Source organism: Jaculus jaculus, chromosome 2, assembly GCF_020740685.1.
Source record: "Jaculus jaculus isolate mJacJac1 chromosome 2, mJacJac1.mat.Y.cur, whole genome shotgun sequence".
NCBI classification, from domain to species: domain Eukaryota; kingdom Metazoa; phylum Chordata; class Mammalia; order Rodentia; family Dipodidae; genus Jaculus; species Jaculus jaculus.
The window spans coordinates 171,750,020-171,762,771 of NC_059103.1; positions in this window are offsets into that span (position 1 = coordinate 171,750,020).

Here is a 12,752-nt window from a genome sequence, read left to right on the forward strand (position 1 = left end):
AGTGTGGGGGTGGGGAGGGAGGGAATTACCATGGGATATATTTTATAATCATGGAAAATGTTAATAAAAATTAAAAAAAAAAAGGTGGGGCATGTATCTGGAGTATGTTTGCAATGGTTAGAGGCCCTGGTGAGATCATTCTCTCTCTCTCTCCCTCTCACCCCCAATAAATAAATAAAACACTAACATGTTTTTTGTTCCTTTTTATTTATTTATTTGAGAGTGACAGACAGAGAGAGAAAGAGGCAGATGAGAGAGAGAGAGAGAATGGGCGTGCCAGGGCCTCCAGCCACTGCAAATGAACTCCAGACGCGTGCGCCCCCTTGTGCATCTGGCTAATGTGGGTCCTGGGGAATCGAGCCTCGAACCGGGGTCCTTGGGCTTCACAGGCAAGCGCTTAGCCATCTCTCCAGCCCAATAAAACATTTTTTTAAAATAGTAAAACTTATTAATTATTGAACACTGACCAGAAGTAGATTCTGCCATATTTAATCCATTGAGTGACACCCCATATTGCCATTTGATAAAAAGAAAATGGAGGCTAACAAAGAGGAGATACTTTCCCAAGTTTGTGAATTAGTAAATGGGGATGTCAGGGGCCACACTCAGGTGGTGTGACTCCATGCTGGGATGTTCAACCCCATCTTTCAAAAGACAGCTAGTAGCCTGGTGTGGTGGCGCACGCCTTTAATCCCAGCACTTGGGAGGCAGAGGTAGGAGGATTGCCATGAGTTCAAGGCCATCCTGAGACTACATAGTTAATTCCAGGTCAGCCTGAGCCAGAGTGAGACCCTACCTCGGAAAAAAAAAAAAAAGACAGCTAGTCCTAGCTGGACCAGGGGAGAAAGAACTTTGGTTCTGGAATCAGGAGCTGGGGAGGACTCAGGGAGCCAAAATAGCAAGGCATAGACTGGTCAAAGCAATGTGAGATGCAGCAGAAGGCTAGATCAGGCCAGGCCCATCAGGGGTTACAAAAAAAAATGATCTTGGGCTGTAGAGATGGCTTAGTGGTCAAGGTGCTTACCTGCAAAGCCAAAGGAGCAAGGTTCGATTCCCCAGGACTACATAAGCCAGATCCACAAGGGAGCACACACATCTGGAGTTTGTTTGCAGCAGCTGGGGGCCCTGGTGCACCCATGCTCTTTCTCTCTCTCTCTCTCTCCCCCTGTCTATTTTATTCCCTCTCCCTCAAATAAATAAATAAAAGTAAAATATTAAAAAAAAATTATCCTGAGGCCAGGGCATGGTGGTACACGCCTTTAATCCCAGCACCCAGGAGGCAGAGGAAGGAGGATCACCCTGAGACTACATAGTGAATTCGAGGTCAGCCTGGGCTAGAGTGAGACCCTACCTCAACATAAATAAATCATGGTCCTGTATCACACTGGCTGGGGAATGGAGCTCTGTGTGCAGCATTGATGGTTTGTTCATTCATGAATAATCGCCTGAACGAAAGGATATCAGGGCCATTTTCTTCAAGGCTCCATCTCCTCCGGGATGTTTGGTTCATCATTGTCGAACCAGCACTCAACAAGATGCCTGGCAAGGAAGAGCAGTTTAGAGGATGAGTGAACACATAGCCTCTGTACGTCCTCCCAGCTCTGTGGAACCTCTGTGGACAGATAACTGCTCCCAACCGGTAGCTTCCAGCTAGTAACGCACTACATTTGCCTCCCCTCAAGCTTGGTCTTGTGATGCTTTTTATTGGCCGTGCTCTTTCTGGTGTGTGTTTTTCACAGTTTGGTGCTGAGGATCCCACGCTCAGCAGGCGCTTTAGCAGACACTGACTTGTATCCTCAGCCCTTATTAGGTATTCATAGCCTGATCACTTCACAGGCCCACTCACAGTAGCTACCGGTTTTCTGGGGTCTTCAAAAACACAGCCATTGTAGTGTTCTCTCCCAGCTGTGAGGCCAAAGGTCTGAACTCAAGGCACCTGAGACGTCCTCACCTGCTTCTAGCTCCGGTAGGTTCAGGTGTTCCTCTGCCCATGCAAGCCTGATTCTGGTCTCTGCCTCCTTTATGGGCAATTTCTTGAGTGCCACCCAGACCATTAGGACGACCTCATCTCTAGAGCCTTGGTTTATCTACCCCACCCGCCACCAGCCTTCTTTTCCACATATGATCATGTACACAGATTCCAGGGATTGGGGTGATTTCTCTTGGGGAAATCACCATTCAGCCTCGTACCCAGGGCCCCAAACTCCTGACAAACTTCCTAACAGATGAGGAGCTGTGAGCCCTGGTGCGACTGTGGCTTCCTTTTTGATCATAAATGTCCCCCAGCAGCCTCGTGTTAGGCCCGACCTTCACTGTCTCCACAGATGGTCTTCTGCCTGATTCCAGCACCTTCCCCAAAGTCGAAGATGAACCCTGAGAAACTAGGGGAAGGTGGTCCAAGTTCCCTGGGAAAATGACTAGTTCAATCTGGCCATAAGATCACCCTGAACTGTCTTGGCTCAGTTTAAGAACTTGATAAATATTCATTTCATGGGCTGAAGAGATGACTTAGCAGTTAAGGCACTTGCCTGTGGAGCCTAAGGACCCAGGTTTGATTCTCCAGGTCCCATGTAAGCCCGATGCACATGATGGTGCGTGCGTCTGGAGTTCGTTTGCAGTGGCTAGAGGCCCTGGTGCACCCATTCTCTCTGTGTGTCTCTAATAAATACATATCAGAAATATATTTTTTTAAATTCCTTTCAGAAATGTGTAGGACATGTAGCCAGGCTTCACCACAGAACAGGGGAAGGAAGGACAGCAGGGGAGGGGAACCACAGGAGAGTTCCTGTTGTCCTGAAGTCCTTCTGCCGGCTGCGTGGAAGCCACGTGTTGCAGTCAGGTTTGTATCACTGGTAGAAATCACCCAACCAAGAGCATCTTGTGGGGGGAAAAAAGAGGTTTATTTTGGCTTACAGTCTCAAGGGGAAGCTCCACGATGGCAGGGGAAAATGACGGTATGAGCAGAGGGTGGACATCACCCCCTGGCCCACATAAGGTGGACAATAGCAACAGGAGAGTGTGCCAAACACTGGCATGGGGAAACTGGCTGTAACGCCCATAAGCCCGCCCCCAACAATACACTGCCCCCATGAGGTTTCAATTTCCAAGTGCTATGAGCTGGGGGACCTAGAATACAGAGCAACTAAGTAGATGGGGGACACCTGACTCAAACCACCATACCACGTTTCCTTTGGCTTCTTCCAGAACCAGCTTCCTTCCTCAGTGAGCGTTCGCTAAAGCTCCTGACTGTCACCCACTGGATCCTAGGGCGTAAACTGGGATCCTGCAAATGTTATGAGGGTTGATTTTCTGTCAACTTGGCTGTCCAGGGTGCCCAGACTGAATATTCTTCCGGATGTTTCTATACAGCTGTTTTGGGCTAAGTCTTGCACTGAAATCTAGGGAGTTTGAGAACGCAAGGTTGCCCTTCATCATTGGCCTCCCACTTGCTTGAAGATCTGACTCTCCCACAGCAAGAAGGAGCTGACCTAACTGTAACATCCTCTGTCTCTGCCCTGAGTCTCAGCCATAGGTCTGCTCTGAAGGAACTCATTGTCCTGTAAGCCAATGCCTCAAATGCCATCTCGTTATGTCCACGTGCTATTGTGGTCTTGTTTCTCTAGATAACCTTGGCTCACTGAAGGCCTCTGCCTTTCCCATCTTAGCATCAGCCTTCTAAATCAGGGGCCATGGCCTCTTCTGAGCTCAGTTCTCAGCCTCCCGCAACTCGGCTCTTCCTCTAGGCTCCTTCCAGAGATCCTAGTTTCAAGCTCATGTTCAAATTCTTAGCCATGTTCAAACTCAAACCTGATTTTGGATTTGAACATGGGTAAGAAACTCACTGGGTGTGTGTGTGTGTGGGGGGGGAAGGGGGCGCTGAAGAGATGGCTTAACAGTTAAGAGCACTTCCTGTGCAAGCATGGGGCCCTGAGAGACCCCTGGAGTCTGAGCCACAGCTGGGCATGGTCACATGTGCCTATCATCCCGTTCCCATAGGGGAGCAGGGACCGGGAAATCACCGGAGCTTAGGCAAACTCAAGGATCAATAAGAGACTCCAGCTCAAATAAGAATGAGTGGAAGAACAACGGAGTAGGACGCCTGGAATTCTGCTTTGGCCACCACATGCAAGCACACCCCGCCTCAGATGAGGACGTGGGGTACAGCATGCATACACATATATGCATATACCGTACACACACACACACGCACACATACGCACACATACACACACGCAATTAAAAAAAAAAGAAACTCATTTAGGCTCACTCACATCTTCTTTTTCTTTCAAATAGCTGATTATAGTTTTTCCTCCAGCTAACAGTCACACTACCAGCTTAATAGTCTTCACAGAGGGAAAGCATTTGAGGGATGGGGGACATGGGGACAGAGCCAGCAGAGGCACCCACAGGCTAATGTGAGTGAATATGGGCATAGGCTGAGAGCCATAGCTGTGGTAGGTGGCACGCGAGGGCAGAGAGGCTTGGGAATGACTAAAGATTGGCCTGGCGGTAACTAGAGAGAAGTCATGAAGTGTGTGCGTGTGTGTGTGTGTCTGTGTGTGTCTGTGTCTGTGTGTATGGTGGGCGGAGGGAGATGGGAAGAATAGGCCTGAAAACTTTTACTAACTCAGGGGATTGTTTCAATTGCCTTGGAACCCCATCTCGGCCATTTAAAGGCAACGTTTCAGAAGAAAAATTTACAACAAAGACCCTAGTTGACTTTCATTTTATTTATTTATTTTGAGAGAGAGAGAGAATTGGTGCGTCAGGGCCTCCGCCACTGTAATCGAACTCCAGACGCTTGCGCCACCTAGTGGGCATGTGCGACCTTACGCCTGCCTCACCTTTGTGCATCTGGCTCACGTGGGATCCGGAGAGTTGAACATGGGTCCTTAGGCGTCACAGGCAAACCCCTTAATGGCTAAGCCATCTCTCCAGCCTTATTTTTTGCGTGTGTACATGTGTGGGGCATGCGTGCATATCTGTATTCATGCTTGGACGTGTGTGGAGGCCAGAGGTCAACGTCAGTCACCCTCTAAGGCCTTGCTCTGAGCCTGCAGCTCATGAGTTGGCTCCACTGGCTAGCCACCAAGCCCTCGGAACCCTCCTGTCTCTGCCATGCTAGGGCTTGGACTACAGATGTGGGCTGCCATGACTGGCTTTTACCTGGGTGCTGAGGATCGAGCTCAGCTCCTGAGGCTTGTGTGGGAACGCTTTACCCACTGAGCTATCTCTCCAGCCCCATCGTTGGTAAATAGGATGGGCGTTCCTGAGAGCCTGTACCAAGTGCAGAGCAGAAGACAAGGGGGCAAGGCAAGCAGAAATACAGTGCAAACAGCAGTGGCATTGTTCAAAGTTACTGCACTCCCTGCAGCGACTCAAGGAGCTAACCCTGACTTGTCTGGAAGTCGTTTCTGCCTCCTCTCTCTCCTGAGTTCTTGGCTGGTCAGATAAGCCACTCATTTTGGGTTTGGTGACATGGGACTTCAGTGTGAGTCACTCCATTTGGTTTGGTTTGGTAGACCTGGTGCAGGAGCTCTGTCCACACGATAGAGGTCTATTGATTTCATTTCCTGGAAGTCACCATTGGGTGTAGGAAACCTTGCCATCATTGCTGCCCTCTGGGAACCCAACACACTTGAGAATCATTGTTATTTATTAATTGATGTACAGTGTGCATACATGTGTATATCATGTTCATGTGGGTTGGGGCACACGTTGCATGGGCGCATGCGTACATGTGTGTGTGGACGAGAGGTTGATGCCAAGTGTCTTCCTCAGTCACGCTCCACCCTGGTTTGATTGTAACTGGGTCTCTCACTGAACCTGGACTTCAACAATTTGGATACACAAGCCAGCCAGTGAGTCCCAGGGAATCTTCCCGTCTCTACCTCCCCAGGGCTGTGATTATAGGTACATACCAGTGTAGCTTTTACAGGGTGCTGGGGCGCTGGATTCGGGTCCTCAAGCTTGTGTTCCAAGCACTTTATCGACTGGGGCATCTCCTCAACCTCGAGGCTCATCTTTCTACCTCTATGATGACCCACGGCTGTTCCTCGATGACCCTGGAAGAACACTGCTGTGTCCTGCAGGGCGAGAGGGAGACCATAGTCAACGCAGTGGTGGCTCATGCCTGACATTTATTGTTCACCTAGACTTTAGAACTGCTGGAAACAATTGTGACTGATTTTGGAATTCAGTGGGTGACCTGGATGGTGCAACCATCTGCCTTTATCTTTGACTGGGCGATTTGCAAGCCTGGAGAGAAAGATGTTTGCTGATAGAAAACGCAAGGCATGAATCCCTCTCACAGGAACATGAACTGTGTCCAGTGGAATGCCACTGGTTGGCACTGTGGGTATTGAGCAGTTTTGCCAGCTTTGCATCCAGGAGACGATTCAACTCTATTTTCCTCATCTGATTATAAATGTATAAAATGTTTTTTTGAGGTAGGGTCTCACTCTAGCCCAGGCTGACCTGGAACTCACTCTGTAGTCTCAGGGAGACCTCAAACTCAGAGCGATCCTCCTACCTCTGCCTCCCGAGTGCTGGGGTTAAAGGCGTGCGCCACCACACCTAGCTCCAATTTTTGTTTTTCTTTGAATCTCTTGAGTGTTTTCTGAAGTCTTTTTAGTTTTTTCTTTTAATTTTCAGACAGGGTCTCATGTATCTTAGACTGGCCTCAAACTCACTATGTAGCAGAAGGATGACCTTGAGCTTCTAATCCTCCTGACCCCACCGTACACCTCCGGAGGGCTGGAATGACCAGCCTATGCGGTCATGTGTGGTGTTATGCAGTAATGGGGATTGAACCCAGAGCCCTGTGCATGCTAGGCAAGTATTTTCCCAACTGAGCTGTATCGCTAACTCAAATAAAAGTCTTTGACATGTGATTATTTCATGTCATATGAAAGTAATACTTTTACATGATTATTTTTTTAATTATCATTTGAGCGCTCTCTTTTTGATGATTTTATATTATTTTTACTTATTCGTGTGTGTATGTATATGATATGGGAGGGCACCTGTGCCAGGGCATGCACGTGGAGGTCAGAGGATAACCTCAGAGCATTGTCCTCCTTTTTAAAAATTTATTATTGGGCTGGAGAGATGGCTTAGCGGTTAAGTGCTTGCCTGTGAAGCCTAAGGACCCCGGTTCGAGGCTCGGTTCCCCAGGTCCCATGTTAGCCAGATGCACAAGGGGGCGCACGCGTCTGGAGTTCGTTTGCAGTGGCTGGAAGCCCTGGCGCGCCCATTCTCTCCCTCTCTCTCTCTCTCTCTCTCTCTCTCTCTCTCTGCCTTTCTCTCTCTCTCTGTCACTCTCAAGTAAAAATAAACAAAAAAATTTAAAAAAATGTATTATTATTATTATTTATTTGAGAGCAACAGAGAAAGAGGCAGATAGAGAGAAAGAGAATGGGTGCACCAGGGCTTCCAGCCACTACAAATGAACTCCAGACGCATGTGCCCCCTTGTGCATCTAGCTAATGTGGGTCCTGGGGAATCCAGCCTTGAACCGGGGTCCTTCGGCTTCACAGGCAAGCACTTAACTGCTAAGCCTTCTCTCCAGCCTTAATTTTTTTTTAATATATATTCTATTTTATTTATTTGAGAGAGAGAGAGAGAGATAGAGGCACAGATAGAGAGAAAGAGAATGGGTGTGTCAACGCCTCCAGCTGCTGCAAATGAACTCCAGATGCATGAACTACCTTGTGCATATGGCTTATGTGGGTCCTGAGTCATTGAACCTGAGTCCTTTAGCTTTGAAGACAAGTGCCTTAACCACTAAGCCATCTCCCCAGGTCCCCCGTTTTTTTGAGGTCTCGCTCTAGTCCAGGCTGACCTGGAATTCACTATGTAGTCTCAGGCTGGCCTTGAACTCAATAGCCATCCTCCTACCTCAGCCTCCTGAGTGCTGGAATTAAAGGCGTGTGCCACCACACTGGGCTCCACCTTCTTTTTGGAGACAGGGTCTCTTGTTGTTTTGCCATGCATGTGTCATCTAGCTGGCCTGCAAGCATCTGGATTCTCCTGACTGCATCTCCCATTGCCATGGGCGTGTGGGGATTTTACACATATGTGCTGCTCTGTGTCCGGATTGACATGGGTTCTGGGGAGGATCAAACCAAAACTAACAGGCTTTTGGAGTAAATGCCTTTAACAGCTGAGCCACCCCCTCAGCCTCCTGAACAAAACTAAGACTGCTTCACCTTCTTTAATATCTTCCACAGATGGCTTAGTGGTTAAGTGCTTGCCTGTGAAGTCTAAGGACCTCGGTTTGAGGCTTGACTCCCCAGGACCCACATTAACCAGATGCACAAGGGGAAGCACACATCTGGAGTTCATTTGCAGTGGCTGGAGGCCCTGGCGCACCCATTCTTTCCCTCCCTCCCCCCCCCCCCGTCACTCTCAAATAAATAAAAATGAACAAAAACCCACAAATACATGGACATGCATTAAGATTATATAACAGGGGCTGGAGAGATGGATTAGTAGTTAAGGTGCTTGCCTGCAAAGCCTAACAACCTGGATTCGATTCCCCAGTACCCACATAAAGCCAGATGCGCAAAGTGGTGCATGTGTCTGGAGTTCGTTTGCAGTGGCTAGAGGCTGTGGGGCACACATTCTGTAGGGGTGTGTGTGTGTGTGTGTGTGTGTGTGTGTGTGTGCGCCTTCCTTCATCTGAGCCATCAGGCAAAGGCTAAAATGACAAGGGACAGAGGAATGCCCAGTTATTCTTGGCCAGTTGAGAGGGAGTCAGGTAGCAGCTTTGTTAGACAGAGTGACTGGGCCCCTGAAAGTAAAAAGGCACTTGCTAGAGATCAAAGGATGATCTGAATTCTTATCTCTTGCCTAGTTCCCTAGACCTGTTTTTCCATACCCGAGCCCCTCCCTGGGAGGGAGGTCTTTTTCTAGAATCCTGACATTGTGGTTACACAGGCTTAGACTATGGCTGGCCTCTAGCCCAAACCAGTCAGCTGTCCCTCTGGTTCACCTGGGCTGAAAGGTAGGTAGGGCCCACCACCCTAAGGTCCTAAACATGTTTCCAAGAGGAGGACAAGGTCTCTGAGCTGCCTGGTTGCTTGCAAACCCACAGCTTCTGGTGAGTTTCTTCCTGGCTTGGCCCGGTTGGGCCCCTGGACTTTACTTACCACATGGGCTCCTTCTGAACATGACAGGAGCTCTTTGTACTTTCTTTTCTGTCCCTTCTATGTTTTGTTTTTTTTTTTTCCCCCCAGGCCTACCACATGGGCTCTCAAGTCACGTGGGTATATTCATTCTCCTTTCCTTGGTTCTCTGTACTTCTCTCTTTTTCTTTTTTCTGAGGTAGGGTCTCACTCTAGCCCAGGCTGACCTGGAATTCACTATGGAGTCTCAGGGTGGCCTCGAACTCATGGCGATCCTCCTACCTCTGCCTCCCCAGTGCTGGGATTAAAGGCGTGTGCCCCTGCGCCCCGCTGTACTTCTCTTAATAAATATAACAACTAATAATTATCCTTCTCAGCCTTATTTTATTCAATTCTTTGGTTAAAAGTACATACAAACCTAAGGTTTGGGGTTCATGGGCTTTCCTGAACCCCTAGCACCCCATTTCACAGTGACTGCTGTCAGCTGAGGGGTCACAATAATAGTGACTCAGACACGCCCAGAAAGGAGAGGCCTGGGGATGGGTGTGTACATGGTCCCCAACTGCACAGGTAGCCTGCCACGGAAGCCACAGAAAAGTGGCCAGGCTAGAATCCCTGGGCTGGAGGTGAGGGCGGCCTGGAAGTTTGTTATGTAAACCTGCTGGATTTCAGCCCAAGCAGGAGCGTGCTGGGCACCTGCCGCAGGGAGGGGCCTGGTTCCTGTGGTCACGCTGGTCACTGCCAGCCATGAGTCCAGGCCCACGGTGCAGCAGGCTGGCTTCTAAATTTGTCCCCCGGCTTAATTGTGGAGCGCTTTATCCTAGCCCCGTGTGGGCATGCCTGGCACTCTAATCCCTGGTTTTGCATATGAAGATATTGAAGTCCTCGACACCTTTCTCAATGTTTTCCTCTCTGCTTTCACTTCTTGCAATTATTAAAAAAGTGTACTCATTATCTTTACAATGGCTTGGAGATTAAAGCTCAACTCAGGTTGTTATTTCTGTGGCTCTGCCTAATAACATTTGTACCTGCACCAGCACCCCCGCCGCTGCTGAAATCTGGGTCCTCCCCTTTGCTCCTATTGGTCCAGGCACAGGTGGTTTTCAGGAGAACATTTTAATGGACGGCTAGGGTTTTCTGTAACCGGCACAGCGGCAGTTTCTTAACAGAAAAGCTGTGTTGCAGGAAAAAATGATCAGGCTTAAAGTCTAAACTGCAGTCGTTGGATAGTTTCTCCCTTTTGTTGAAAGCAAGTGCAGATGAAGCCCGTGGGGCACCCAGTGTCCTGGTAGGAAGTAGTTGGGTCTGGGTTCAGGTTCTTTTTCTATTAGTATCCTCTGTGTGACACACCTTCTAATCTCTCAGAGTTTAACTGAACCCAGCTATGGACTGGGCCGTAGAGGCAGCTTTGTACACTCCACCAATGAATGGCCTTCGTGCGCTCCACCAATGAATGAATGGTCTTTGTACACTCCACCAATGAATGGCCTTCGTGCGCTCCACCAATGAATGAATGGTCTTTGTACACTCCACCAATGAAGGGCCTTCATGCAATCCACCAATGGAGGGCCTTAAGGGCCTTCGTGCACTCCACCAATGAAAGGCCTTCATACACTCCACCAATGAAGGGCCTTCGTGCACTCCACCAATGAATGGCCTTCGTACACTCCACCAATGAACAGTGTTCTACACTCCACCAATGAAGGGCCTGACATGCTGCCAACGTTCAAGGATGTCAGCATTATTACATTTTTAAGATATGAAGGCACTTTTTACTTATTTGCATGTGTCTGTGTGCGCACATGCACCACTGTCCCTTGCTGCCGCAAACAGATGCCCATCTGACTTTATGTGAGTGACTGGAGAGTTGACCTCGGTCCAGGAGGCTTTGTAAGCAAACAGCTTTAACCAGCGAGCCATCTCCCCAAGCCTTGACACTACTATTTTTTCATTTAATACTAATAGCTACCTTCCATCTGTGTTTGGCCAAAGAGGATCAGGCACTTGGGCCGGAGGAGGAGGGAGAGTTGTTTTCAGTCTTCAAAAGTGATTTGGCGCTTTGGGTCTAATCTTCTCAGATGTCAATTTGACCGTGGTCAGGAGTTCTCACCCACAACAGGAAAGCTCTCCACTCATCAGGCACATAGACTATGTAAGCATTTTCAGATTTAGCCAAGTATTTTTATTTTTATTTTTATTTTTTATGTTTTTTGGTTTTTCGAGGTAAGGTCTCACTCTAGCCCAGGCTGACCTGGAATTCACTATGGAGTCTCAGGGTGGCCTCGAACTCACGGCGATCCTCCTACCTCTGCCTCCCGAGCGCTGGGATTAAAGGCGTGCGCCACCACGCCCGGCTTTTTAGCCAAGTTTTAACAGTAATTTTAGATCCATGTGCTGGGAGGCAGTGACCAGAGAAGCCAGAGGGAAGACAGGCTGAGGGGAAAGAATGAGCAACTGTGCTTTTCTATGTTGCATTGGAAGCTCCTTTGATTCTGTGTGCATAAGCCAGACACTCTTCTCAGCTCTTCAACGGTGCACCTGCTCCGTGACCAGCTACCATTCCAGAGCCTCCTTCCACGTGTATTCGTGTCTCTTCCCTGTTTCTACCAAGACAGGGTCACTGTGATTTGATGCCCTATTTTCCTTGAGAAGGGGAGAACCAGGGGGTGGAGGTACTTGGAGGGCAATATACAACCGGGGAGCTGAGCGGAGACAGCAAATAGGTTCAGAAAGGAGATAGGAGAATAAAGAGGGTTGGCATCTGTTGAAAACAATGCCTGCCACCATGGGCTCTGGGTGCTGAAAATACCCACGGTGGCAGCTCGGCCATGCAGATGAACGTAATGAAGGTAGCCTAACCTCTGCCAAAATGTTCCAGTGACTTAGAAACTCGCTCTGTGTGTGTGTGTGCGTGGGGGGGTAACTTTTTATGTGTGTGTGTGAGTTCATATGTTTGTGTACATGTGTATGTGCTTGAGTGTGGAAACCTTAGGTGACATTTCTCAGGGTACAATCACCTTTACATTTTTAAAAATTTATTTATTTATTTATTTATTTGGGAAAGAGAGAGAAAGAGGAAGAGAGGGTGAGAGAGAGAGAATCAACACGCCAGGGCCTCCAGCCACTGCAAATGAAATCCAGATGGATGTGCCACCTTGTGCATCTGGCCTAATGTGGGTCGTTGGGAATCAAACTTGGGCCCTTTAGTTTTGCAGACAAGTGCCTTAACCGCTAAGCCATCTCTCCAACCCCCTTATAATCACCCTTTGAGACAAGGTCTCTTGTTTGCTTGGAGCTTGCCAACTAGGCTAGACTGGCTGGCCAGCGAGCCCCAGGGATCTGCCTGTCTCCATATTTCCATTGCTAGGATTCCAAGCACGTACCACCATTCCTGACATCCTGTTTACATGCATCCTGAGGCTCGAACTCATGTCTTTATGACTGCAAAGTAAACATTTTACCTACGGAGAGCCCTCTCCCTGGTCCAAGTAATGTTTCCTCGTACAGAAGAAATGTTTCTATCTAGCAGGCCTCAAGCTTCCTTTTTTTTCCAGGATCAGGCTTAAAGGACTCTGAAGAGTGGTACGATTTCACAGCAAGCACAGAGACTCCAGGCCAGCACTG